The 27,529-nt window shown below is 37.6% G+C and overlaps 1 protein-coding gene across 12 annotated transcripts in view; it reads left to right on the top strand.

The window, feature by feature from the left end:
* LOC129747201 (afadin) overlaps positions 1-27,529 on the top strand; it is a 161,141-nt gene that overhangs the window by 26,570 nt on the left and 107,042 nt on the right. Inside the window, exon 1 of one of the 12 annotated variants that reach the window (XM_055741710.1) lies at positions 220-658. The exons of the other annotated variants lie outside the window; for them this stretch is intronic. The gene's annotated coding sequence lies outside the window, so the exon portion shown is untranslated. Of the gene's footprint in view, positions 1-219; positions 659-27,529 lie in introns of those variants that run through there. 12 annotated transcript variants of the gene reach the window in all.

Genomic DNA, 27,529 nt, shown 5'->3' on the forward strand with positions numbered 1-27,529 from the left:
GTGACCTCATTCTGTTGCTTTTTTTTTCGCTCCTACCCTCGGAAGAACTATATCGAGTGCTCCCCGATACTAAAGTCTGTTGTTACTGACTATGGTGAACTATATACACATATCGTTAGAAAAGGCCGCCCCACTCGGGTTTTCAAAGTGTGTTCCGATGCCAGGCGCTAGTCTGGAGGGGACTTCCTGGCTGATCGGCCAAATGCCAGGGCCCCAGTTGGTATCGGATTTCTTGGCCAGTTGGATGGGTATTTTTAGTCGAACGTTGTTCAGTGTTTCTAGTTTGCCAAGGCAACAACGTTCAACATTTCAGTTGGATCGGTTCGGTTAATTCCACTTGAAGCTGGTCAGCTGATTAGTGTTTTCGATGAAACAGTAAAAAAGTGCAATAATAAACCAAAAATAAATCAAAAGCTGCCTCCCTCCGACTTTCGGCTTTCGTGTGCGCCTTGACTTTTCCTTCGGTTTAAAATGTCTCGAAGTCCGGACCGGAGAAGAAAACCTCCACTTGTGACAAGTTGCACGTGTTGATGAGAAACCTCGAAAAACCGGCAGCATCATCATCCCCCCTTACCGGACGTGGTGGTGCTGGGCGAATACGTTTTGCCATCGAGCGTCTGAACCGAAACCGGCGCCAAAATTTATCTCATCTGTCGCAGTAAGTCGCCCGGATACCCTTTTGGGGACTGCGGGGAAATCTTTCGGAAAAGTTTTGCCGTTTCATTTTGGATCCCAAATTCAAGTAAACACTTGTGAAAATGGTGCCCGTTTGGGGCGGCAATGGAGCACGAACCGGAGTGCTACAGTGTTTTTGAAAAAAAAAATGGCTGTGCGATTATTAGCAAATTTATTGAAAGCAACGATCGGTGGGAGACAAACTCATGGAAATTTTAAACCGGGAAGTGGTGCCAGTTTCTCGAACCTAAAGTTTGTGTTCAAATGGAAATGGAAGTATTTGGAATTTTAATGGAAATTTCATGCCAAATAAAGTTTCTTCGCAATTGAATGAAGGAAAATATTTGCTTTGAGGTACGGCACGAAGTTCACGTTTTTAACCTAAAGTTTTTGCTAAGATTCAAGCTCGTGGGTTTTGGCACGAGTTCTACTCGTCGTTTGCATTTTTAACAGCAACTCTTTACAACGAATAAAACGAACTTTAGATTTACTTCTCTGACACAAATTTTTTACCACGAGTCAGACTCGCAGTTTGTTTTCTTGAAATATAAAAAAATTCCATCACGAGTCAGGCTCGTGGTTTGTGACATACTTAACCCGTTCGAGACCGATTGCACACCGTGTGTGCAATGGAATTTTTGTGCCTTTTTCAGAACAATCATTCATTGTGGGTTTACTGTTGCTCGAAAAAATAATATTCTTATGCCAATGGAATCCGCAAATGTTAGGCAAAATGTATTGAGAAGTGGTTTTGATGAAAATCAAACGACATAAAAGTTATCTAAGAGCAAAGTACTATGAGTTCGAATGTCGTGAAAAGGCCTCCGTCTCGAATGGGTTATTTTTTTTATGACAAGCATTTTTTTTTCCACGAGTCAGACTTGTGGATTTCGCCTTAGACACAAGTTTTTCATCACGAGTCAGCCTCGTGGGTGACGTTTTCGATAAATCTTCATCATGAGCTGGGCATTAGTGTTTTGATTTCATGATGAAAAAAAAGCTTGATGTAACCACAATCGTTGATACTGATTGAGCTGCTCAGATGCGGTGCATAAACGGATTTTTTGTCTAAGTGTTCTACACTTTTGCCGAAGTTTTCTACACTTGGAATAGAGTACTAAGAGCCAGGCTCGTTGGTTACATCTTTTAGCACGAATTATTTACCACGAGTCCTACTCGTCGTTATTATTTTTAGCACCAACTCTAAACAATGAATCAAACGACCTTTGGATTTACTCCGTTGACACAAGTTTTTTACCATGAGTCAGACTCGTGGTTTTCTTTTTTGAAATATAAAATAAACTTCACCACGAGTCAGGCTCGCAGTTCGTGACATACTTAAATTTTTTATCACAAGCAAATTCACCCCGGATCAAACTTGTGGTTTTCTTCTTAGACACAAGTTTTCCATCACGAGTCAGACTCGTGGGTGACGTTTTTGATAAATCTTCATCACGAGCTGGACATTAGTGTTTTGGTTGCATGACGAGAATGACGAGCAACGAGTCCAACTCGTCGTTTTCAATTTGAACAGCAATTATTTACAACAAATTAAACGAACTTTTGATATACTCTGTTGACACAAGTTTTTCACCACGAGTCAGACTCGTGGTTTTCTTTTTTGAAATATAAAATAAACTTCACCACGAGTCAGGCTCGAAGTTCGTGGCGTACTTAAATTTTTGATCACAAGCAAATTCACCACGAGTCAAACTTGTGGTTCCCGTCCTAGACACCAGTTTTTCATCACGAGTCAGACTCGTGGGTGACGAGCACGTGTACTGTGCGTCTAAAATGTGTTGTGTGTCAGGAGTCCACTCTTGATGCTAATCGAAGCTCAAACCCTGATGTAACCACGATCGTTGATACTGATTAGGCTGCTCAGATACATGCGGTGCATAAACGATTTTTTTGTCTGAGTGTTCTACACTTTTCCCGAAGTTATCTACACTTGGAATAAAGTACTAAGACCAAAGCTCGTGGGTTACGTCTTTTGGCACGATTTTTTTTACCACGAGTCCTACTCGTCGTTTCCATTTTCAACAGCAACTCTTTACAACGAGTCAAACGAACTTTTGATCTACTCCGTTGGCAAATGTTTTTTTTACCACGAGTCAGACTCGTGGTTTTCTTTTTTGAAGTATGAAAAAAAACTTCATCACGAGTCAGGCCCGTGGCTCGTGCCAAAGTTAGAATCGTGGTTTTCGTATTCGACACAAGTTTTCCATCACGAGTCAGACTCGTGGGTGACGTTTTTGATAAATCTCCATCACGAGCTGGGAATTAGTGTTTTGATTGCACGACAAAAATGACGTGCACGCGTACTGTGCATCTAAAATGTGTTGTTTTTCTAGGAGCCCATTCTTGATGCTAATCGAAGTTCAAAGCTTGATGTAACTACGATCATTGATAGATACTGATTGATTTTTAAGTGTTCTACACTTATCCCGAATTTATCTACACTTGGAATCGAGTACTAAGAGCCAAGTTTGTGGGTTACATCTTTTGGTACGAATTATTTACCACGAACTCTACTCGTCGTTTTCATTTCTAACAGCAACGATTTTAGGACCGACACCGTTGACAAAAGTATTTTTTCATGAGTCAGACTCGTGGTTTATTTTTTTGAAATAAAAAAAAAACTTCACCACGTGTCAGGCTCGCGGCTGGTGACAGACTTAAATTTTTGATCACAAGCAAATTTTTCATCAAGAGTCAGACTCGTGGTTGACCTTTTTGGATAAATCTTCATCACGAGCTGGGTTCGAATCTTTCTGCGTTTTTACATTTTTTATTGTATAAATCCTGTGTTTGCCAGATACATGTTTTATCCTCAAAGTCTCACTTTTTCAAATTTAAAAATTTTCCAGAATGACTGTTGGAAAATCTACCATCACTGTACTCCAGCCGCAGGTTTCGTAACACCCTCCGGTAGTTTATCGATTTCTCATTGAAAACCACACCGCCCCGGGGAGCAACTCTTTTAATTGATGTGTGTCGTCGCCATTCGTCGTCAGTTGATTCATATATCTTCTCCCGATGGCACTGGGATCGCAGAGTGGTGTTGTGCGGCAATACATACCTACCTGTTTCGAAATTGTTTTATTCCCATGGGGTTGATTTTCCTGCTGCATCAGGAATCTCAAATTCCTGAAGGAGGTTTATCCGTGGAGAAAAACCGGTAAGAACAGCTCTTATCGTACAATGAAAAACGTGACTGGTTGTAAAGAAAAACGTCAGCCCTCTCGTGAACTTTGACGTAATGAAGACGGCGTTCAGTTTGCTTTCTTACCATTCGTTTTCCGATGTTTCAATTTGTTTTCTGGTTGAGAAAAGCTCATAAATGAGATAAATAAAGAAAAAACCCTCATCCTTTTTCCTGACATTTCGATTTTGTTGTACTTGAAAATTGTCGAATAAAATAAATAGTTGATTCAACCCTATCACAACATTGATACACAAAAAATATGAAGAAGGACTCTTCCGACTGTCACAATCAGTTTCCGCGACAGTTTTCATATTCTATTGTCCACCTTAATAAAGGATGATAATGTCAGTAAAACGCTAACTACGTCATTCGAGAATATATTTTTTTAATCTCTACCTTCCAAAAGATATTGTGACATTATTTATTCAATATACATGTGAGCACACCAGCAACAACACAGAATTTTTTTAAGTTAAACCGAATGTAGGTATAACTTCCGAAAGCTTGTCGAGTACGAAATTAAGCTATATTTTTCTCCTCTCTCTCAATTTAAGGGAACAAATAGAAATAGAACCTAACGGTGACGTTTATCCCTTTTGTGCTACAATTTATCAAGCCAGAAATGACACACCGAGGACCGCTACTGGTTACTGGCAAGGAATCGGCAAGATTGCTAGGAGATCAGCGTCAAATCTCCCCGCACGAATCAAGCGGCCGCAGAAGTGGAAACAAAGTTCATGTCGAGGGCCCGTATGCATAAAAGTTGGTACCTTTTGTTGACTTGAAATTAAAACAGTTTTACATCGAGCCTAAACCAATGCTATTTAACATTCTTGAATCAATCAGGTGGAAGTCTATACCGTGCCAAAACAAAGACAATTTTTTTTTCGAATATTCAGGCGGAAATCCCCATCTTACTTACTTACTTAATGATCCCGCGCCGATCCTCCGGTGCATAGGGCCGTGGTAAAAGACCTCCACTGTTGACGATCCGGAGCCAGCGTCTTCACCTGGTCCCAGTCAAGATTTTCGTCGACAGTTCGGATTTCAGCGGCTAGGCTTCGCCGCCACGAGTTTCTGGGCCTGCCTCTTCTTCGATGACCTTCTGGATTCCAATCTAGCGCCTCTCTGCAAATCTCGTTTTCATCTTTTCGCAGCGTGTGCCCAATCCATCTCCACTTACGTTCTCGAATCTCGATTTCTAGCGCCCTTTGATGACACCGGCGATGTAGTTCCTCATTCGAGATCCAGTTGTCAGGCCACCAAGCGCGGATGATGTTCCGCAGGCAGCGGTTTACAAATACTTGCAGTTTTCGCGTCGTCACCGCATATGTGCACCAAGTTTCGCACCCGTACAGCAATACGGATTTGACGTTTGAGTTGAAGATTCGGATTTTTGTTCGTAGAGAGATCTGGCGTGACCGCCAGATGTTTCGGAGACTCGCAAACGCAAATCGGGCCTTTCTGATCCGGGTTTCGATGTCTTTCCTGGTACCACCATCAGGCGTTATCTGGCTACCAAGATACTGGAAGCACTCCACTTTCTCAACTTGTTGCCCAGCTACCATGAAACTGGAGGGATTTCCTGTGTTGATCTCCATCGACTTGGTCTTTCCGACATTGACTTTGAGACCTGCTGCCTTGGAACTTTCGGTGAGGTCGTCGAGTTTGCTCTGCATATCCGGTTGCGTTTGGGCGAGCAAAACAATATCGTCAGCCAGGTCAAGGTCGTTCAGATGCTCCATTGTTGAAGGATTCCACGGCAATCCTCGGTTCGGTGCACAGTCGATCGATCCAGTCAGAATCTCATCCATTACGATTAGAAAAAGTAGCGGTGATAAAATACATCCTTGTCTCACTCCAGCAGTTACCGGGATTGGCTCGGACAAGACACCGTCGTGCAAGACCTTGCACGAAAATGCCTCGTATTGTGCTTCGATGAGATGGACTAGTTTCTCTGGGACCCCTCGTCGCCTTAGAGCCGCCCAGATGTTTTCATGGTTGAGTCGGTCGAATGCTTTTTCGAAATCAACGAACACCAGCAGAAGAGAGTCCTGGAATTCGTTGATTTGTTCCAGTATGATTCGTAGCGTTTCAGCTTTCTTCAATCAATCAGGCGGAAGTCCACATCGCAACAAAACAAATGTTATTCTATTTTTTTCAATCAATCGTCCACATCACAGTCCTTAATGGGCCAAAACAAAGACAATTATTTTTTCAATCATTTAAGCGGAAGTCTACATCTCGCAAAAACAAAATTTATTCCATCTTCTTCAATAAATTAGGCGGAAGTCCACATCGCGCCAGAACAAATGGTTTTCAACTTTCTTCAATCAATCATGCGGATGCTAAAATAAAATCAATTCTTTTTTAATCATTCAGGCGGAAGTCTACATCGCGCCAAAACAAAGACAGTTCATTCTTCAATCATTCAGGCGGAAGTTCTCATCTCGCCAAAACAAATGTTATTCCATCATCTTCAATAAACCAGGCGGAAGTCCACATCACGCCAAAACAAAGACAATTCCGTCTTCAATCATTCAGGCGGAAGTCCACATCACGCCAAAACAAAGACAATTTTTCAATCATTCAGGCGGAAGTCCACATCTCGCCAAAACAAATGTTATTCCATCTTCTTCAATAAATCAGGTGGAAGTCCACATCGTGCCAAAACAAAGACAATCTTTTTTCAATTATTCAGGCGGAAGTCCACATCGCACCAAAACAAATGTTATTCCACCTTCTTCAATCAATCAAGCGAAAGTCCAAATCGTGCCAAAACAAAAACAATTCTTTTTTAATCATCCAGGCGGAAGTTCACATTACGCCAAAACAAATTCAATTCAATCTACTTCAATCAATCAGGTGGAAGTCTACATCGCGCCAAAACAAAGACAATTTTTTCTTCAATCATTCAGGCGGAAGTCCACATCTCGCCAAAACAAATGTTTTTCCATCGTCTCCAATCAATAGGCTGAAGTCCAACATCGGGCCAAAAAAGACAATTCTTTTTTTATCATTTAGGAAGAAGTCCACATCTCTCAAAAACAAATGTTATTCCAACTTCTTCAAAAAATTAAGTGGAAGTCCTCATCGCTCCAAACAAATGCTATTCAATCTTCGTCAATCCATCCGCAGGAAGTCCACATCGTGCCAAAACCAAGACAATTATTTCTTCAATCACTCAGGCGGAAGTCCACATCTCGCCAAAACAAATGTTATATTATCTTCTTTGTTTAATCAGGCGGGAGTTCACATCGTGCAAAAATAATGACATTTCTTTTTTCAATCATTCATGGAAGTCCACATCGCGCCAAAACGAATGTAATTCCGCCTTCTTCAATCGATTAGGCGAAAGTCTACATTGTGCCAAAACAAAGAAAATTCTTTTTTCAATCATTCAGGCGGAAGTCCATTTGAAGCCAAAAAAATGACAATTCTTTTTTCATTAGTTCAGGCGGAAGTCCACATCTCGCCAAAACAAATGTTATTCCATCTTTTTCAATCAATCAGGTGTAAGTGCACATCGCGCCAAAACAATCCTATTCAACTTTCTTCAATCAACCAGGCAGAAGTCCACATCGCGCCAAAAAAAACAATTTTTTCTTCAATCGTTCAGGCGGAAGTCCACATCTCGCCAAAAAAATGTTATTCCGGGCAAAAACAGACAATTCTTTTTTAAATCATTCAAGTGGAATTCCACATCTCTGAATAACAAATGTTATTCCATCTTCTTCTATAAACAATGTGGAAGCTCACATTCAACTTTCTTCAATCAATCAAGCGGAAGCCCACATCGCGCAAAAACAAAGCCAATTCTTTTTTCAATCATTCAGGAGGCAAAACAAATCATAATCAACTTTCTTCAATCAATCAGGCGGAAGTACACATCGGGCAAAAAAAAACATTTTTTTCAATTATTCAGGCGGAAGTCCACATCTCTCAAAAAAAATGGCATTCCATCTACTTCAATAAATCCGGTGCAAGTCCACATCGCGCCAAAACAAATCCTATTCAATTTTCTTCAATCAATCAGGCGGAAGTCCACATCTCATAAAAAAAATTCAATTCAATCTTATTCAATCAATCAGGCGAAGGCCAAATCGCGCCAAAACAAAGACAATTCTTCTATCATTTTCTACATCGCGCCATAACAGTCAGGCGGAAGTCCACATCTCGTTAAAACAAATTCAATTCAATCTTCTTCAATCTATCAGGCGCAAGTCTACATCGTGCCAAAACAAAGACAATTCTTTCTTCAATCATTCAGGCAGAAGTCCACATCTCGCCAAACAAATGTTATTCCATCTTCTTCAATCAATCAGGCGGAAGTCCACATCGGGCCAAAAAAAAGAAATTTTTTTCAATCATTGAGGCGGAAGTCCTCATCTCCAAAAAAATATCATTCCATCTTCTTCAATAAACAGGTGTTAGTCCACATCGCGCCAAAACAAATCCTATTCAACTTTTTTCAATCAATCAGGCGGAAGTCCACGTCTCATAAAAAAAATCAATTTGATCTTCTTCAATCAATCAGGTGAAGGCAAATCGCGCCAAAACAAAGACAATACTTTCTTCAATAATTTTCATTTAGTCAGGCGGAAGTCCACATCTCGTCAAAACAAATTCACTTCAATTTTCTTCAATCTATCAGGCGGAAGTCTACATCGCGCCATAACAAATGTTATTCCATATTATTCAATCAATAAGGCGGAAGTTCACATCTTGCCAAAACAAATGTTACTGCATCTTCTTCAATCAATCAGGCGGAAGTCCACATCGCGCCAAAACAAATGCAATTCACTTTTTAAATCAATTAGGCGGAAGTCGCCATAACAAATACAATTTAGTTTTTCAAATAATTAGGCAGAAGTCTTCATCGCACCAAATCAAACAGAACTTTTTTCACATAGTACTAAAACACTAACTTTTCAGTTCTTTTAATGAAGGTAGATAAGGTTATCCAATAATTCAAAAATCACTTGACATGGCTTTTACATCTACTTTTTAAAATCTACTCTTTCCATGACTGGATTTTTTTTATCGAATCTAACGTCATATTTTCGTCGAACGGATGTTTACGTCCTTTCATGAACTTGTTCAAGATTCGTAGAAAGTTCACGCACGCCATACTTATAAGTTCTCATAAATTCGAGAAAAAATGTTAAAAATTTTTATTTTCCTGATGTTCACCTTCAAAAATATGGCTACCTTCAAAAATATTCTCATTTCCTCAATTGGTTCTAGAAAATGGTACAAATCTGGCAAGGATCGCCAATTGTGCGGTCATGTTCTGAGCAACTCCTAGAAGGAGCACTTCGTTGTCTTTGGCACTTTCTTTCGTCGCTTCGGATATCGGTTGGAAAATGGCTGACCGAAGATGATGAAGGTGTAAGATGTGTGTGTGCGTGAGATGGATGCATAAGTTGAGGTTCTTCTCTGATGGTGTTATAGGCGTACTAGATCATTTCTTTTTTGAATCGATCGATGAATCTAAATAAGAGATTCGTCCTAAAATATCCCACGAGTAGGACGTTTGGATGGAATTCGTCAAAATTTAAAAACTTAGATTTTAAAAGAAACTCAGAATTCAAAGTTGTACATATATGTATTGCGATTTATGTTGTGGATTTCAATGTAAAGTCATAAGTACCAAATTTTCTGATTTTGTTCAAACTTTCGATGAAACTTCTCACCTTTATTCATCCGGCTTAGCATCGCTAGTAAATCCTTCCGCTTTATGTCCGCACAAAGGGAATGAAAGCAGAAAATGTAATTGCAACCGAAAGAAAAAAAAGGGTCACCGAGCAGTGTCTATGTTGGTCTGACACTACCGGTTTATTTGTACTAGCTAGGTGGGTATATAAGTATGAATGAACACACCTACTACATCCCTGCTCGTAGCAGCAACGGTAACAAAGACAACTATAACTGTCAGGATTATTTGCAGATACAGAAAACCACCAGTTAGTAAATTACTTTAGTCAAGGGAATGGATGTCTGTCCTCGGGAAAGAAAGAAAGAAACAAAGTTGCTTTTTTCTTCTAGAAAATGACAACAGCATTTCGCACTCAAGTAAAACGTTGGAAGGGTTTGCTTGGTTCATTTCAACTCCAGAAGAATAATTCCTGGTGGGATTTGATTTTGGTAGAAAAAAAATTCTTAATCAGTACTCTGTGGCACTGCTTAGTCTGAAGGTAACAATTATGAAATGTGATGTTATTATTATGAGTATTTTCTCGAAATTAGAAAGCACGAAACCTGCGAGCGCGAAAAGTATTCTCTCTATGTATAAAACAGAATAACAATTTAACTTTAGAGAGAATCCCTAATTCAGGACGCAGCTCTCGAACATTCTTGGACTACAACTTATTATTCATCAGGGAGGTAACTCAACTCCTAACGGATAAACTGGCGAGACACTGTTGAGTTTACAACATTAGTTTCGTTGTAGTGGAACGCACCACATTCGTGGCTCGGGTGAGTGCCACGAAATAATCGGTGAGCTTCACTTGGACCCAGTTAACCTTAATCGGCATAGAGGTAACTCAATTTTCAACCTCAGATCGGTAGAGAGGAACTCACCATATGCGTGCCTCGAGTGAGTGCCTCGAAATAATTTAGGAAATGCCTCCCAGCATCAATGCCAAATCTACGGGGTTTTCCGTAGTTCTACTGATTTTAAGCACTTCTACGGATCTACGACAAATAAAAGCTCATCAAGTTTAATTTTGCCGAATTAACCGTTTCATTCTGAGTTTGGTGACTAAATTCTCAATTTTGTGCATAGCCGACTCAAAATAAATGACTCATCAAGATCGCGAGCTGAGACATGAGTGCCTAAAATTGAGAAATTCTCGGGTTTTGCTAAGAGTTTCGTGAGTGCTGTAATTGAGCACTAGTAAATGTTGCGAGAAGATCTACGAGAGCTCTGTTTCAGAGCGGCTTGTGATAAAATCTGCGCTCCACCATCGTCAGGAGGCGTGAAGCTGCGACTTCAATGACTTTCAATCCGTTACACTCAAGCGCGTTTCCACCAGGTTTTTTTTCCAGAGTCCTTTTGGTTGTTTTCTGGCATGATACAATCGTTCTCCTTTGCGCATATTGAACTGACGAACCGTACCTTTCCTTTCAAATTACAGCGAGAGACACCAGGATTATTCAGGAATGCCCTGATGATCTTTGCAAGTAGTTTTCGGTCTAATTTTCCTCTTCAAATTTTTGTTTGTTAAGCACAATCTATCGCCAGTGTATCCTGGTAACGTTTGAGCATGGTATTCACCAGCGATTTTAAAAGTTTGAGAGCCTTGGCGATCATTATTCCTGACCAGGTTGGGTTTTCAACGTGGTTGTGCTGAGTTACTTCTCCTCTCTCGCGTTCCATCTTGGATAACTTTTCAACGCATGAACAAATCCTCACAGAACCGCTGTGGAAGAACGAACCGATCTGCCCATTTGGCAAACAAACGCATTTCAAATTCAATGATCGCAGGCGTGGCTCAGTAGAACGAATTCCACATCGCCAATGGTTGCTACTCCGTGATTGACCGAGGCCATCAATTGTGTCCAGAGGTCAAATGAATGGTATCTGGGATTGACAGCGCATCCACAATGAACAAAACTTATGCTCTCTCTTTACACTTCAATAACGGCGCCGGCCACGTTCTAGTAGACAATGAATAGAAGGAAAATAGAGAAAAAGGATTGAAAGATTAAAAATTCACGCTTTAGGACCGAGATCACCTCTGCATCCTAGCAAAACAATTTTTTTGTGGATTGGGTAAAAGGATATAATCAGGAAACACTTTTGACTAGTGTTATGCAATTTGGGTTAAAATCCTATTCTCTTATGCTCCTGTAATTTCGTATTGAAACTCTTCAATTCAGATAACTTTTAAATAACTACAGAAATAACATTTAATTATTGAGGAATTTAATTACCCAATTTGGATCAAAAGTGCGTTAAGGGGTAAATTCTATTTGATTTTTTTTTGTAAATTTTTAAATAGGAATACATGAGAGATTTTATAAAATTTAACGTCTTGTGCGAGATAAAAAAACGGAAGTTTTAAAAAACAGGAGGGCCAAAGAATTTAACTCCAGGCAACACCAAAACAACGAATTGAAAGTAACGCTGAAACACATGTTAAGTGCGTTGAGAGAAAATACTGGAATGAGAAAAAAAAATGCGGCTGAAGAAAAATATCAGCGAGTCGAGAGGACCGCTTAACACTGCATGTGTGCATTTCAAGTGGGTTGAGAGGACAGTTTGAAATGGCAAGAAGCGAATTGAGCGGACCGCTTAACAATGCATATGTGCTTTTCAAGCGGGTTGAGAAGACAGCTTGAAATGGCAAGAATCGAGTTGAGAAAACCGCTTGACAATGCATGTGTGCTTTTAAGCGAGTTGAGAAGACAGCTTGAAATTGCACGAAGCGAGTTGAAAGGACGCTTAACAATGCATGTGTGCTTTTCAAGCGAGTTGAGAAGACAGCTTGAAATTGCACGAAGCGAGTTGAGAGGACCGCTTTACAATGCATGTGTACTTTTCAAGCGGGTAGAGGGCAGCTTGAAATTGCAAGAAGTGAGTTGAAAGGACCGCATGTTTGCATTTCAAGCGTCTTGAGAGGACAGTTTGAAATTTCAAGAAGCGAATTGAGAGGACCGCTTAACAATGTATGTGTGCTTTTCAAGCGTCTTGAGGGACAGCTTGAAATTGCAAGAAGCGAGTTGAGAGGACCGCTTAACAATGCATTTCAAGCGAGTTGAGAAGACTGCTTGAAATTGCACGAAGCGAGTTGGGAGGACTGCTTAACAATGCATGTGTGCTTTTCAAGCGGATTGAGAGGACAGCTTGAAATTGCAAGCAGTGAGTTGAGAGGACTACTTAACAATGCATGTGTGCATTTCAAGCGTCTTGCAATGCATGTGTGCATTTCAAGCGTCTTGAGAGGACAGTTTGAAATTGTAAGAAGCGAGTTGAGAAGACCGTTTATCAATGCATGTATGCATTTCAAGCGAGTTGAGAAGACAGCTTGAAATTGCTAGAAGCGAGTTGAGAGGACCTCTTGGCAATGCATGTGTGCTTTTTAAGCGAGTTGAGAAGATAGCTTGAAATTTCCCGAAGCGAGTTGAGATGACCGCTTAACAATGCATGTGTGCTTTTCAAGCGGGTTGAGAGGACAGCTTGAAATGGCAAGAAGCGAGTTGAGAGGACCGCTTTAAGATGCATGTTTGCATTTCAAGCATCTTGGGAGGACAGTTTGAAATTGCAAGAAGCGAGTTGAAAGGACCGCTTAACAACATGAAATATAAAAGCGTATTGTAAGGATAATTTCGGTAGCTCAACCAATTCAAAATGGAGCAGATCAAAGAAAAATGCTTTAGATAGAAATGTTGCCAATGCAGTTGAAAGTTTTGGCGCTGAGATTGGCAACCTTGCCAAACAGCGAAGGTTTAAAATGTCATATCAGTTCAACAAACACCTCGGCAACCCCTTTCTTTTGTTTGGTTCCGATACTTAGAACATGTTCGATAGACTCTGGTCATCATGAAATGTCGCCAGTGAATATGACGAATAACGCCCATTGAAGTAATTTTCTTCGGTTTAGGAAGAAGTGAAATTTATGTATATTGTCGTAGACTGAGTTGATTCGGAGTAATTTTTGAATACCTAAGACCCTGGGGTATTAAGGGCTTCGTTTTGCTTCAAAACTCGTCCATGATTTTTTTTTTGTAGATTTTTAAGGTGATCTTTACATGAACTTTTATGTTTGTATAGGAAAATTGAATATTTTGTTCTCAAAAATCACTATCATTTTTGTTTCTTCTGTGAATCTGAGCATGGAAATATGTTTCGTGTAAATTTATGAATTCTTAAAGAAAATTTTCCGCTTAACAACTTTGTCCAAGATCATAATTTCGTATCTTATCAGGCATAAAAGTGATTAGCTGTTGAATTGGGACATGTCTTTTGACATTAAAAAAAATCACTGCTTGTGCCTAGAGAGGAATTGCTTGACTATCTTTATAGGAATAGAGGTGTTTTTGATATTTCTTACGTACACTTGCTAAGCGTGTACAGGCGAGACGGGAAAATTAACCTCAAACGCTCTCGGTACAAAAAAAGACAGTCGGTCGACAAACATGATGGTTTTTGAGGTTGATTGTCCCAAAACTGGAAAGTGTTGTTGAACACAACTAGCGGCAAATAGAACTATTTATAATTTGTTATAGGCACAAGCAGGTATGTCAGTTAAATTGATTGATTTTCAATGCCAAGAGTGAGTTAGAGCATTCACATCTACACCCATAGAAGATGTTGCAAAAGACCAATGCCTTTTTAGCAAATCTCTGTGCCAAAAATGCGCTGAAAAGTGTACTGTGCCAAAGATGATATGATTGAAAAAACACTACTGGCATAAAGACTCATGCTTCCAAGCAAAATGATACATTCAAGTGAAACAAGAAAAAAAAAATCTGGGATTTTCAGCCTATTGGATAGATAATTCATCCAAAAAAAAATTGTGAGAATCGAACTCACTGCAACATCTTATCTCGGCTTACCAGTCCGTTATCTTACCCAGTGCACCATCTGATTCGGTTAGCAAATGAAAGTTTGAATACTCATTCGACAATGTACTTGCTGGCTGAATGTTTCCATCCTGCTTTGTCTTGTAATAGGATATGGGATATTTATGTCTTACTTGGTTTCTTTCAGACAAAAACAATACGGTTGAGCTAGAAGGACAATGCCAGTTATAAGAAAGCTCTTAATCTAATTTGTCTATCCCGTTCCAATAGCCGAAACAGCATCCGTGGAAATAAGATTCATTCAACATGTGTCAAATGGCAGCAGCATAATAACGCCTTCGTGCTAAATAAATTTGAACTTGCGCCAGCTTTTCCATGAAAATTTAAGCGCCGGGAAACAACATAACCTTCAAATTAGTTTTCAATTCTTCTGCTGATTTTCTGCTATTTACGTAAAACCACAGCCGATTCATTGTAACGTTCGCCGGACGATTAATTCAACTGCCACCATTTCCTTCGGATCGATAGCTACCACAATACTTGTTTACATGTGGTTTCGGTCAAACAATTGTTTCCACTAATGTTGACCCTCCCTGTGGAGGATGTAAATCAGCTGACCGATATTTAAACATAAATAGACAATATTGTCGATCAAAACGGGACCAGTTGTAGCAGGATGTATGTGCTAAACTTTTTGCCCGGAAAAGTGTAGATAGAACCCCGTTTCCCGATGTCGTGGAGTTCAACTGTTCCCAGTACATTGAAAGAAAAGCCACTACTATGGTTTGTGGAAAATTTGTTTGATCAATGTTGGGCACCACCCTCAAAGTTTGTTGGCAAATTATGAGGGAAGGGGCAAACGCTCCAAACGAGAAACGCAGCCACATATTTGTACAACGATATGTAAATCAACAAATTTGCCGACGAACGACGACGACGACGGCGTGATAATAATTGGGCCAAATCCGCGTGTCACTTCTCTACACAGCAAAAACTGCATCGTTTAATTTTACACCTTATACGATGCAAATTATTGGACCATCGCTTTTGATACAAATTTAGGTGGGGTATTCAAAAATACATCGAGGGTTGTAAATTTACAATCACTGAAGAATGTCTAAAGTTTAATTTTACATGGCTTCTATTTTTTCATTGGAATTTTGTATTCAATACGATTTAAAAATACTTGCTGTGGATTCGTTTGTTTTGTTTATTGTTTGCAATATTGTTTTAACACTAAACGTACCGGAGGCGGTCAAATGACGGTTTTTGAACTTTAAACGATGATTACGCCTTATATGATTGTTTTTTCGCAAATTTAACGACAGGACTATTTTTGTTTTTGAAATGCAAGTATTTTTGCGTTTTTAATTTTTTTTTAAGTGTTACGGTTTTCGAATAACGTATGTGGTATACCTATTCATACCGCGAGCGGTCAAATGACGGCAAACACCGTTTTCGCTAAAACTCCCTTGTTTCTCAACCGATTTCTATCAAATTTAAAGTTTTGAATAGCTTATAATTCGACTCAAATATGTTTCTCAGACAATTTTCATCTACAATCAATAACTTTAAAGTTATTTACAGTACAAGACAAATTTTATGAAAAAACATGCTTCAGGAAAAAGGTTGTAAATCAGTTATTAAGTGCTCGAAAAAAATTTCACTTAGTGTCTGAGAAAGCTGAAGTTAGAAGCTATATGTTGCACATATGGAAATTTTTTTTGAAAATTTTCTAAGATCATGGCCACAAAAAATGTAAAAAAGTTGTGTAAAACCCGTACTTTTCAATCAATCGACCGCCAAAGCTGTTCCTGTTACAGTAGAAAATTTTGAAAAAGTGAATTGAAAAGTAGACGTAATTTGTCACATTTTGGCATCTTTAGATTTTTTGAAATACGAAGTACATAATTTATGACGACTTTTCAAAGGTAGCTGTTTTTCGAACTTTTTATCATTTTGGATTTTCTAAAACAATTCCTACACCTAAGCTCAGCTTTGCACTGGATTTTGAGTACGTTAACGTAAGATTTAGGCAATACAACTATATGCAAAAGAAAGCTTATTTTATACCGGTTCTAGTGGTGTAACTGCATTGGCGGTGCAATGCTTGGCAAAAATATGATAAATAAAACAGTGAACTAGTTTCTGAATTTTGAGAAGTCAGCACAAATTCTTGCTTGGTAGACGGGCGCAGTGGGTGGTAATATCTCAAAGCTATTTTGCACACGAAGACGGGTGAAAGGAAACGAAAAAAAAAACGAGCAATCGCTCAAATTTTCTGGTTTTACTTTCAGAAATATATTTATTATATTTTTGTCAAGCATCGCACCGCCAATGCAGTTACATCACTAGAACCGGTATGAAATTTGCTTTCTTTTGCATATAGTTTTATTGCCTAAACTATACGTTAACGTACTCAAAATCCAGTGCAAAGCTGAATTTAAGTGTAGGGATTGTCTCAGAAAATCCAGATTCATAAAAAGTTCGCAAAACAACTACCTTTGAAAAGCCGTCAAAAATTATGTATTTAGTATTTTAAAAATCTAAAGATGCCAAAATGTGACAAATTACGTCTACTTTTCAATTCACTTTTTCAAAATTTTCTACTGTAACAGGAACAGCTTTGGCGGTCGATTGATAGAAAAGTACGGGTTTTACACAACTTTTTTACATTTTTTGTGGCCATGATCTTAGAAAATTTTCAAAAAAAATTTTCATATGTGCAACATATAGCTTCTAACTTCAGCTTTCTCAGACACTAAGTGAAATTTTTTTCGAGCACTTAATAACTGATTTACAACCTTTTTCCTGAAGCATGTTTTTTCATAATTTTTTTTTTGTACTGTAAATAACTTTAAAGTTATTGATTGTAGATGAAAATTGTCTGGGAAACATATTTGAGTCGAATTATAAGCTATTCAAAACTTTAAATTTGGTAGAAATCGGTTGAGAAACAAGGGAGTTTTAGCGAAAACGGTGTTTGCCGTCATTTGACCGCTCGCGGTATGAATAGGTATATACAAAGTGTCGGTATGTTTAGTGTTAAATAAGAAAGACTGATGGTATTCATATTTCAATGTTTTATTTCTGATAAATAACACTTATTCAAACACGTTTAACACTGATTTGTTTTTTTTTTTTCATATAAAACGTTTATAGAACGATGTTGAATATGTACTCACTGATTTTCGTTTCTTCGGATTTTGTTTCAAAATAACGATTTCATTACACCATCTAATCCTGTACTTCTGGCATAATCGGGGGCTGTGGCTCGCATCCATACCCGGCCGCCCTTGCTGACCGGTTGGTACGTGAAACAAAATATACACAGGAAGTGTCCGATGCACACGTTGCCTGGCTCATCCAGTGACGGAGTATCCGATTTAGACTTGCGGTTCTTCTTCTTCATGGCCAGCTACTTGCGGAGGAATCTTCGTATGAAATACCACTTGGCGCTGCTTTGTCCATCAATAGATTCAAATGCTCTGCAAAATACATCAGCGCCGTCAGTCATGGTTCCAGCTATCCGAGATTATCAATACGATACTGCATTCAATCCGGATCTCACACAAGAAGTGGAAGAAAAACAACGACTGGCATACAAGTCTGAAATGAAGATATTATTAAATCAAATGGCATTTTACAAATGTAAATGGCCTGCTCACAAAATCCAAACAACACCAGAAGAAGCTTGGCTTAAAAAGGAATCTAAGATTTTAAGCGATCAGAATTTTAACTTAACAAATTACACAAAAACAATTAAGCAATGCACCACACGACAACCGACGACGACCTACGACGACGAGAGATTTTTTTCGTTTGACGTTTCGGTGCAGTGGTGCCAGGTGTCCTGAAATTCCATAATTTGTCCTGAGTTTTGACAGATCATTCCGATTTTTCGAAATCGCTTGAATTGTTTTGATTTTTTGATAAATGGTTTTCAAAATGTAGGTACTGATTTGTCCTGATTTCCAACAAAAAATATTTCTCAATTATAAGGCTGGAACAAATATCAATTATTTCTTTTGTCACCCCCCCCCCCCCTCCTTCGAAATTTCCAAAAACCCGAAGGGGGAAATAAATAAAGTTTGAAGTAATCTATGTAAATTCCAATAAAAAAAATCCAATATCTGAAAGATTACAAGACTAAAAAAAACAAATTTAAGAAGATGGGAGTTATTTCACCTTTTGTTTTCTTGATTTTATTGAATTATTCGATAAAAAATTACTTGATTTATAGATTTTTTGCAACAATATAGTACGTCATTTTGTTGCAAACAAGCTTTCGTGCAATTTATTCCAATTTATTTGTTTTTCGCATTATTTTTTATTGTCCCCCCCCCCCTCACGATGTTCCAACTCCAAGTGACAAAAGAAGGATTTTTAATTTGTTCCGGCCTTATTGAATTTGCAGTAAAATGATGAAATCAATGATCAATTCTGCAATTAAATAATGCATTTTTTTAAACAGATGATCTTCCTCGGTTCAGATGAAACTTAAAAGGTGTTTTTTTGGTATAAACTGCGGTCCTGCAAAGATTCTGCTCACTTTAGTTGCATAAGTTAAGGCGTCTACAGTACCTGTATTTTGACTTTATTTATGCAATTTAAGAGGAGCTGCATATTATTTTCATCAATCGTGAGAGCGATGCGATGCGAATTTAGGGACGCAGCCTATGCCACTCGAGCGGCGGAACAAATTGACATCTGCTTCGCCGCGTTGAGTATTTCAGGTTTAAGTTATTCACATGTGGTTCACCGCATTGCATCGCATTCGCCGCATCGCATCGCACTCACACTGTCATCGGCCATAGTGTGAAAAAATACCTAATTAATTTTCTTCGCTGTGTTCTGATTTTTGACAAAATCACATGGCATCTCTGATTCGATATGACGAAGCCGTCTTGGAAGGGGTGTGTGAATTTAAATCACGCTATGTAATTTTAGGTCAACTCATTGACATTAGATGCTACCACGTAAAAATGAATAAAAGGCAGCCTAATTTGAATTTTGTTTAGCAGACTATAGATTTTAAATCTTATTTGTTGTAAATTTATGTTTAAAATAAATTAAATCGTCGAGTTTTTGCATCGTTTCTTCAATTAGGTGCTGTGTGAATTTATTTATTTTTTGCTGTGTAGGGTAAGTGAGCCTTAACTTGGCATGCTCCTTATCTTGGCATGCCAAAATGCATTTTGGTAATTTGTATGTCAAACATATGCCTAAAAATATAAAATAAATCAAACATAAAAGAAAATCGCATTTGTCTACATTCTGCATAGCATTTGCCCGCAATTGAATCCAAATAACTGCGTAATAATTTTTTTTCACATGACGAACTGGAAGTAAAATTACGATTTTCGGAAAAAATCTGAAATGAACCTACCTTGCTAGTACATCTGCCACCTTCGGATCGATTTAAAAAACACACTTCCCTATGAAAAAATCACTAAAAAATACCATTGGTTACAGCAAAACGTGGCAAAAAATATAAAATTATAACCTACTCCAAACAACGTACATATTTGATCTAAAATTGAAGAAAATATAAACATTTTTTTCGCCTAATCTTGGCATGAAATTCCACTAATTGAGGTTTGTATGTATGTGTGAGAACGAAATTAGCAGGCAGACGGTAGCCGGCAGCCGGCAGCCGAATCGTCGGCCGTTAGTGCACAGTGGTCTGGAAATTTAAAACCGGTCGAAAGTAAAAAGAATGATTGAATTAAAATAACTTGAAAAAACCATAAATGTATTTTGGACTATAATCAATTTATTTATCTCTCAAGCGTATTTGGCATCTTAGTTGGAATTATAATACTAAAAGTTTAGCTGCCTTTTTTTTTGGTAAATTTCTAGAACTTTTCCTCTCAACTTCTGAGCACGAAATCAACAGGATTCGGATCCGAATCGATATCTTGGATCACAACGTTGAAGTAACTTTATCCATACCCAAAAAAGAAATCTACAAATGTAAATAAGGTCCAACGTATTTTGATTTCATTTTATTTGTGCTGGAGATGAACATTTGTGGTTTATGTGTCGCTTTGAAAGGAATGGTTACAAAGTTAAAATTATGACATTCTAAATATTATGTTTATTAAAAAAAGTAGTTGCATTACAATGTTGAAAAATTATGTTACTAAGAGCTAAATTTTATTGTTTTCAATTTCATGTGAAATCAAAAATAATATTTTGACCAAGTTTGTTTTATATTATGGATCACTGTGCATCAGCAGAGGTGACGACGTTTGTTTTCCGTAGGAAAGGAATATGCGAAGGAAGCGCTGCCGAGTTTGGATGATGATTTTGCATGAGTGCGAGTGGGATGCAGCTTGAATTTCACCCAGCTTGTAAATTTGTTGTTCGCTTCCATTGGCTATAGTCCCCAAACGAACGAGTGAGATGCAATCTATTTCTATCAGGCTGGCTGGAGTGAGCGATAGTTTGTCTTGTTTTGCTATTCGGGTGTACGCAAACGATTGCTAGAAAATTCCTAAGGGCGACATTTTAAGTATGTAGGTATGATTCAAAGAATTGTTCGCTTACTTGAGTTTTAGCTTTAGCTTGCTTCTTGCCTCGGTCATAATGGTTTTGAAAATGTCTCTCCTCCTTTTATGGGAGTGGAATAAAAAAATATGAACATTCACTATCGTATGTTAACTTCAATGGAAACAGATCTATCATGATTTCATTTTAAAAAATTGAACAAACGATTTGTTTGCTCGGTTAATAAACATTTTTATGTTAACCAATGCAATATTTTCGAACCTTTTTGTTCTAGATTGTCATTCTGATAATAGAAATTTTAAACACAACAAAAACTGAAACAAACAAATGAAACTTTTTTACGTAAGATTATAATTCTGCACGCAAATATCGATTTTAAAAATTGGTTGACATTTCGTACTTTCGACTTTTTGAAAACAACACAGAACATTGTTGTGCTTCCTTCCAGGATATTATCAACGAATTCGTGGTGGCTGTTGTTGTATTAGTGAGGCAAATTTCTTCTAGAGGCTGCCAATTTAAGGAAGTCATAAAGGGCCACAATTCGGAACGGGGGCCACAATAAGGAGCATTTCAATCAATAGTTTGATCAGGTTTATATCAAACTATCCACCGCTTTAAAGCAAGGACATATTTTTACTACATTTCAGGCTAGTAAGCAATCATATTTGTCGAAGGACTTTTGAAGGTACATATTACAGGAAGACTTCAATCATGGGAAATATAGTCAACCATGCCTTAGGGGCCAAGTTCGGGTACATTTACCCTAGGTGGTAGAGGACGAGAGTGAGCGTGGGAGTCGAGCGCATCCCCAGGAGGAACCCCATTCTTCGGTGACACAGATGTTGGGATTCCGGCCGGGCGCAGTGTAGAACATCCATTGAAAAGCAATTCTGTTCCGAAGCCAGATGGACAAAATTTAATATCGTGATGCTGCCGATGCCAGTGGATGATGTGGGTGCTGTCATCGGGATATGCATTTTCCATGCAATTTGCCTTTGCTGGATGGGAACATATAAAATGGACTTGAGGACGTGTCTGTTTCGATGCTTCCCTAGAGTATTACTGATCAAATTTGGTGGGAGCAAGTGAAATGGACTAGCTCGAGCAGCTATAAACCAACGGGAAATGTCAAAACACCGAGATCAAATAGTACTTGGAGAGCGGCAACAAGCTTAAGTAAACACGTTCCACCCCGGATTGTTCCGAGTAAACCCAGAAGATAGTCCAATCAAATCAAGCTGCCAAAGATTATGTGGGCCATTCAGTACATGTGTTCTAATTATTGAGAACATATGTAGGATCCACTGTGTCGATGATGACGATGCAGCCTACACGGTGGGTAAACTTTGAGGGGTTGTGTTGGAACTGCAGTTTACAGTTGGTAAATTTTCGATCACCCTGGTTTTCGAGATTTATTGTTGAATTGCTTTGATGGAATACAAATAATGGATTTAGTATAGTTTAATACTGTTGAATTCGAGAATTTTGACGGGATGGTGGGATTTAATTTACTATTATTCATATCAGTTCATCATGTCAGCATACTGTACCAATTTGCACTAGCGATTGAAAGAGCGACCAGATTATATATGAATTAACAAATCGTGAGTTTCGTGAATTCACCCCAAGAGTAACCACTTCCGCGGTTATTTTCCTTAAGGGCAGCAGGACCTCTGGTTGACCTGATGCAGAAATCTTCTGCGACATCGTTAGTCCGCGAGAAACTTTCTCGATTCAACTTATGGTATGAATCCTTAACGCAGTGTTTTGAATGTTTAAAGTGTACTGGTCATTCTATCACCAGTTAAAACACTAGGCCCGGGCTCGGTCCTATGGGGGGGGGGGGGTGATCGGGGTGACCACCCCCCCTCCCCCCAAGCGGCAAAAAACCGTTAAAAAATACCCGTTAATGCTCGAAATTCTGTAAAAACTTTGAACTTCCCTAGTTGCACATCAACTGCACATCAAAAAAAATTCCACTCCGTGGGGGTGTTAGACAAAATTATAGAATTTAAAAAAATGTTAAATTTATTGTATTCCAATCGTTGTTTTTTAAGAACAAAATCTGTATCACTTTTTCGGGATTTGCCACTTAGTGGAATTTTTTCCTAAAATCTGCATCGATGAATTAATAAAAGATAATTTATAGATTAAAAATAATAATTTGTTGTTCATGTCGGTCAGTTGTTTCACAGTTATCATTGATCGATTAGCTTAGCTTAGCTTAGCTGGATTGATTACTCACATCCACCTTAAATCGTTGAACCTGAAATGCTTTATCATCTAAACTTTATTAATAATTCATGTTTTTTCTGCTTCTTTTCAAAACCTTGTTCGATAAAAAACAAATTTCTTGATTGAAATCATCGTTATAACCAATGCATTTCAATCCCACGATCAAGTTTGTCCAGAGGCCAAACGAATGGTGTCTGGGATCGGCACACATTCACAGTGCACAAAACTGATGCTCTCTCTTATAATATCAATATCGGCGCCTTCCACGTCCTAGTAGTCAATAGATAGATGGAAAGAGAGAAAGGGATTGAAAGATAAAAAATTCATGCTTTAGGACCGAGGTCACCTCTGCATCCTAGCAAAACGATTTTTGTTGGGAAAGTGGGTTGAAGGATATGATTAGAGATGTACCGAATAGTGGTATTCGGCGAACGGCCGAATACCGAATATTGACTTTTTCAACTATTCGGCTAAACAAATATTCGGCCGAATATTCGGTCGAATATTCTATTGAGTTTTTAATGAAAACAAACGTGAGCAGTTATTTCAATGCTTTCTATTTCTTGCATATTAATGCCGCTCATGTTTTAGTCGATTATTATCAACCAGATGATATTAGCGGATGATGTATTACAAGACATTTTTTAAGTAGGGGTCTTTCTGATTTTCAAAATGCCACCAATAACTGACAAGACTTCAGACGACTAGTCGCTTCTGAGCGTTTATCACCAAAGAGATTGCGTTCATGGGAAATCTGGGATAAAACATGTCGAATCAGGTGCCAAGCTATTTGAAATTGCTTCTCTGATATTGAATAAGATGAAGGTCGAATTGGAAAAAGATATCTTCAAAATAGATGTTGAAAAGATAGGTGATCTTTGACCTTACCCGATCAGGAGAGCATATCAAAATAATAACTCAAACGTATCTCACCAAGATATTTACATCTGATTCAGTTATAATCAAGTACTGAAAAATTTAGATTTTAAGTTTCTCCAATCTGAATTATATCTTATTCTGATTGACAGACTTGAATGAGGTTGAGATAATTTTCAACGATAAAGAATTTTTTCGGGTTGTCCCAAAATAAAATGATTATATCTTATTTTGATATATGTACAACTTTTTATGAAACACGGACATCGAAGTCAACGGCCCAAACCGTACATCAATGAGTTTCGCTCAACAGATCCTTTAAATTGGATCCAATTTTTGGGAAACCAAAAATGGAACATGGTTTTAGCATATATTATGGTTTATTGACATTCCACTAGTAGTTTTTCTCGAAACACTCATATCTTGATAAGTTATAATTTTGATAGGTTTTGTTCTGCCCAATATCAAACTATGCTATCTGAACGAGATATAATCTTGAAAGGAGCATATCTAAAATTGATATAATTTAGCTATGATCGCATAGATTTTTTGATATAATTTGAGATATTTCAACATCCTACGAGTATTAAATAATAACTCATTTAGATAGGAAAAAAATAGTATCAAAATATCTCATCTTGATATGATTTAGTTTTTTCCTCCTGATCGGGTAAGCATACCATACTTTCAACCACACGGTCAGGCATTCAGGACGATTTTTGAAAAAACAAATTAAAAAAGGGCAAAATTTAAATATATTTTGAAGTTTTTCAAATAACGTTATTGATCACAAAATTTTCAAAGTTTTAAAGAGGAATTTGAGTTTTTTATTTGAATTAGCAAATAATCTGAATAAACCCGAGCAAAACTCGGGAAGTTTTAAACAATATCAGAACGAACCGGAAAAATTTGACTCATCTGGATTCTTTATTGGATTAATGGGCAAGCTTGAATATATCCAGAAAATCTGTAATTAACTATAATCAAAGTATAAAGCGATACCGTTCAGCATTCTTCTGCACGATCTACAGTGAAAGATACGCGGATACACCTTAGACGTTTTTATAAAACCATAAGTTTTTAATGATTGTGTAGCTTTTACAACATTTCTTTGGATTTTTTTTTAATAATTATCCAAAAAAATTTAAAAAATTTCTTACGAATACTTAGCCCAACTATTCGGTGAGCCGAATATTCGGCTTAACGGTTTTCGGCGGTATTCGGCGCCGAATATTCGGCCAATCGAATATTCGGTACATCTCTAGATATGATCATGAAGACACTTTTGACTGTGTTGCGATATTAAAATTAACATTTTTTTTTCTTAAAATGGCTTTTGTGGATAATAACAGAACTGCATTCTTATTTTCTAGTGAAATCCCTTAATGGTAAAATATTGTGTGAACTGTTGGAACAAATTAAATTGATTGAATAAAGCAAAGGGAGATTGAAAATAGTTTTTAAACAACGGTTCTGTAAGGATTGCAAGCGTGATAAAAGGGAGAATGATGCCCTTCTACATATAGTAATTAGGTAATATAGATGAGATTGTATGAAGACAAAATAGAACTTGAGCAAGACATGACGTGGAACAAATGCTTTGACCCTCCATAGAATTCCGCTATAAGATGATATCTTTTTTTTTGCAAATGATGTATGTGATTGCTCCATAATAAAGTTTCATCAAGAATTATTCCCAAATATTTAAAGTCGGTTACCTTTTCGATTGCAATACCCGAGAGTTTTGGATCATCATGTTGTTCGATTTTTTTTACGAAAAGAGCGTAAAATCATGTACTTTGTTTTAGTAAGTTTAAGTGTCAAAAGATTTGAGGAAAAGTATTTATGCAAAACTTTCAAATCTTCTTCCATATGCATAATCACGTTGTTTGGACATACGCTGGGATAAAAAAGGGCTGTGTCATCAGCAAAAAGACGTGGTATGCCGTGCAGGGGAATTCGACTAACATCATGTATGTACAGTAAGAAAAGGTGAGGCCCTATATTGCTGCCCTTCGGAACACCGACGTCCAATTTTTCGAGAGAGCTCGTTGCATCTCCTAAACAAACAAATTGTTTTCTATTTGTTAAATAGCTTCGTATCAATGTATTAGCAATACCTCTTACTACTCACAGATAGCTGTCAGTGTACTGGAACCAGATTTGAAACCGTATTGCAGATTGTAAAGTACGTTATTGCGATCCAGAAAAGTATTGATTCTATTTATCAGTAGTTTTTCAAAAATGTTACTGAAGACATTGAGTGTTGAGATTGGGCGGTAATTACAAACTTCAAGAGTGTCACTGGATTTTAAAATTGGTGTAACTTTAGCGGTTTTCAAACATTCAGGATATATACCTGATACTAAAATTTTATTAAAACATTTCGAAAGGATGTGTGAAAAAGATCAATAATGATTTTTCATCGAATTTAGTAGAGAATTTATCGGGCCCACCGCTTTCTTATTTTAAAGTGATTTGATGACATTGATGCCCCCATTAGCTGATGATGGAATCAAGAAAAGAGAATTTGAAACACGGTCAACATTTAATAGACTACTGCTAGTCGAATCAACAGAAATATTATTTGCAAGCGATTTTCCAAAGCTGGTGAAATAACGATTTAATATATCACATACCGTCAAACGGACCATCATGCAAAAGCAGGGTTAGAAGCAACATTTGTATATCACAACACTCATTCAATTTTTATTTCAATATACTGTAATGAAGTTATTATTGAATAATAATAAATTGATGATGACAAAGTTATCAAAATCGTGAAAAAGTTTTTTGATGTTTTTGATTCTCATAAAAAATTTAAAAAATCGAGCAATGGATGTTCAAGTTTTTACATTTTTCGATGCCGTAAAAAACCTTACCTCGTAAGACGGATTGGCTTAATGTTATCACCAACAAACTTTATATTGCTTTCATTATCCAATACCAACACTGTTGGTGTATAAATATTTTTCTTACATTCACGAATTTTTTTTAAATAAATATTTTTATAATTCAGTTAGCTGACTGGGGCAAAAGGCAACAAAATGTAAATCAGAACTAAATCTCATAAATCGTGTTTCCATATGCTGGTACATGATTGTTTTTCATTATGCATTTGTTAACATTAAAATTTTCTCCATCCTAAGATTTATTTACATGACTAGCTGATTCTACCCGGCCTTGCTCGGGTTCACATAAAAAATAAATCGAAATGAGTCGTTTGACTTATTGAAATTTTGAAAGCTTTTTCACAATTTAAACACTTTAAATTTAAAATCTGCTGATGGGATTTGTTGAAAAAAAATATTGCAAGTATATTTTTAGTTATTTTTACTCAATAATTCCGCGGTTTTGACCAAGTTTGCCCGGATATCGGTTTGAACATTTTGAAATCAAATGCTTGATTCGGCCAGGTTTTTCATTAAAATTGGCTGGATTTGTCCGGTCCCGATACGTCCGGAAAAAAATTCTGGCAACCTTATT

The sequence above is a fragment of the Uranotaenia lowii genome, chromosome 1 (assembly GCF_029784155.1).
Source record: "Uranotaenia lowii strain MFRU-FL chromosome 1, ASM2978415v1, whole genome shotgun sequence".
NCBI classification, from domain to species: Eukaryota; Metazoa; Arthropoda; class Insecta; order Diptera; family Culicidae; genus Uranotaenia; species Uranotaenia lowii.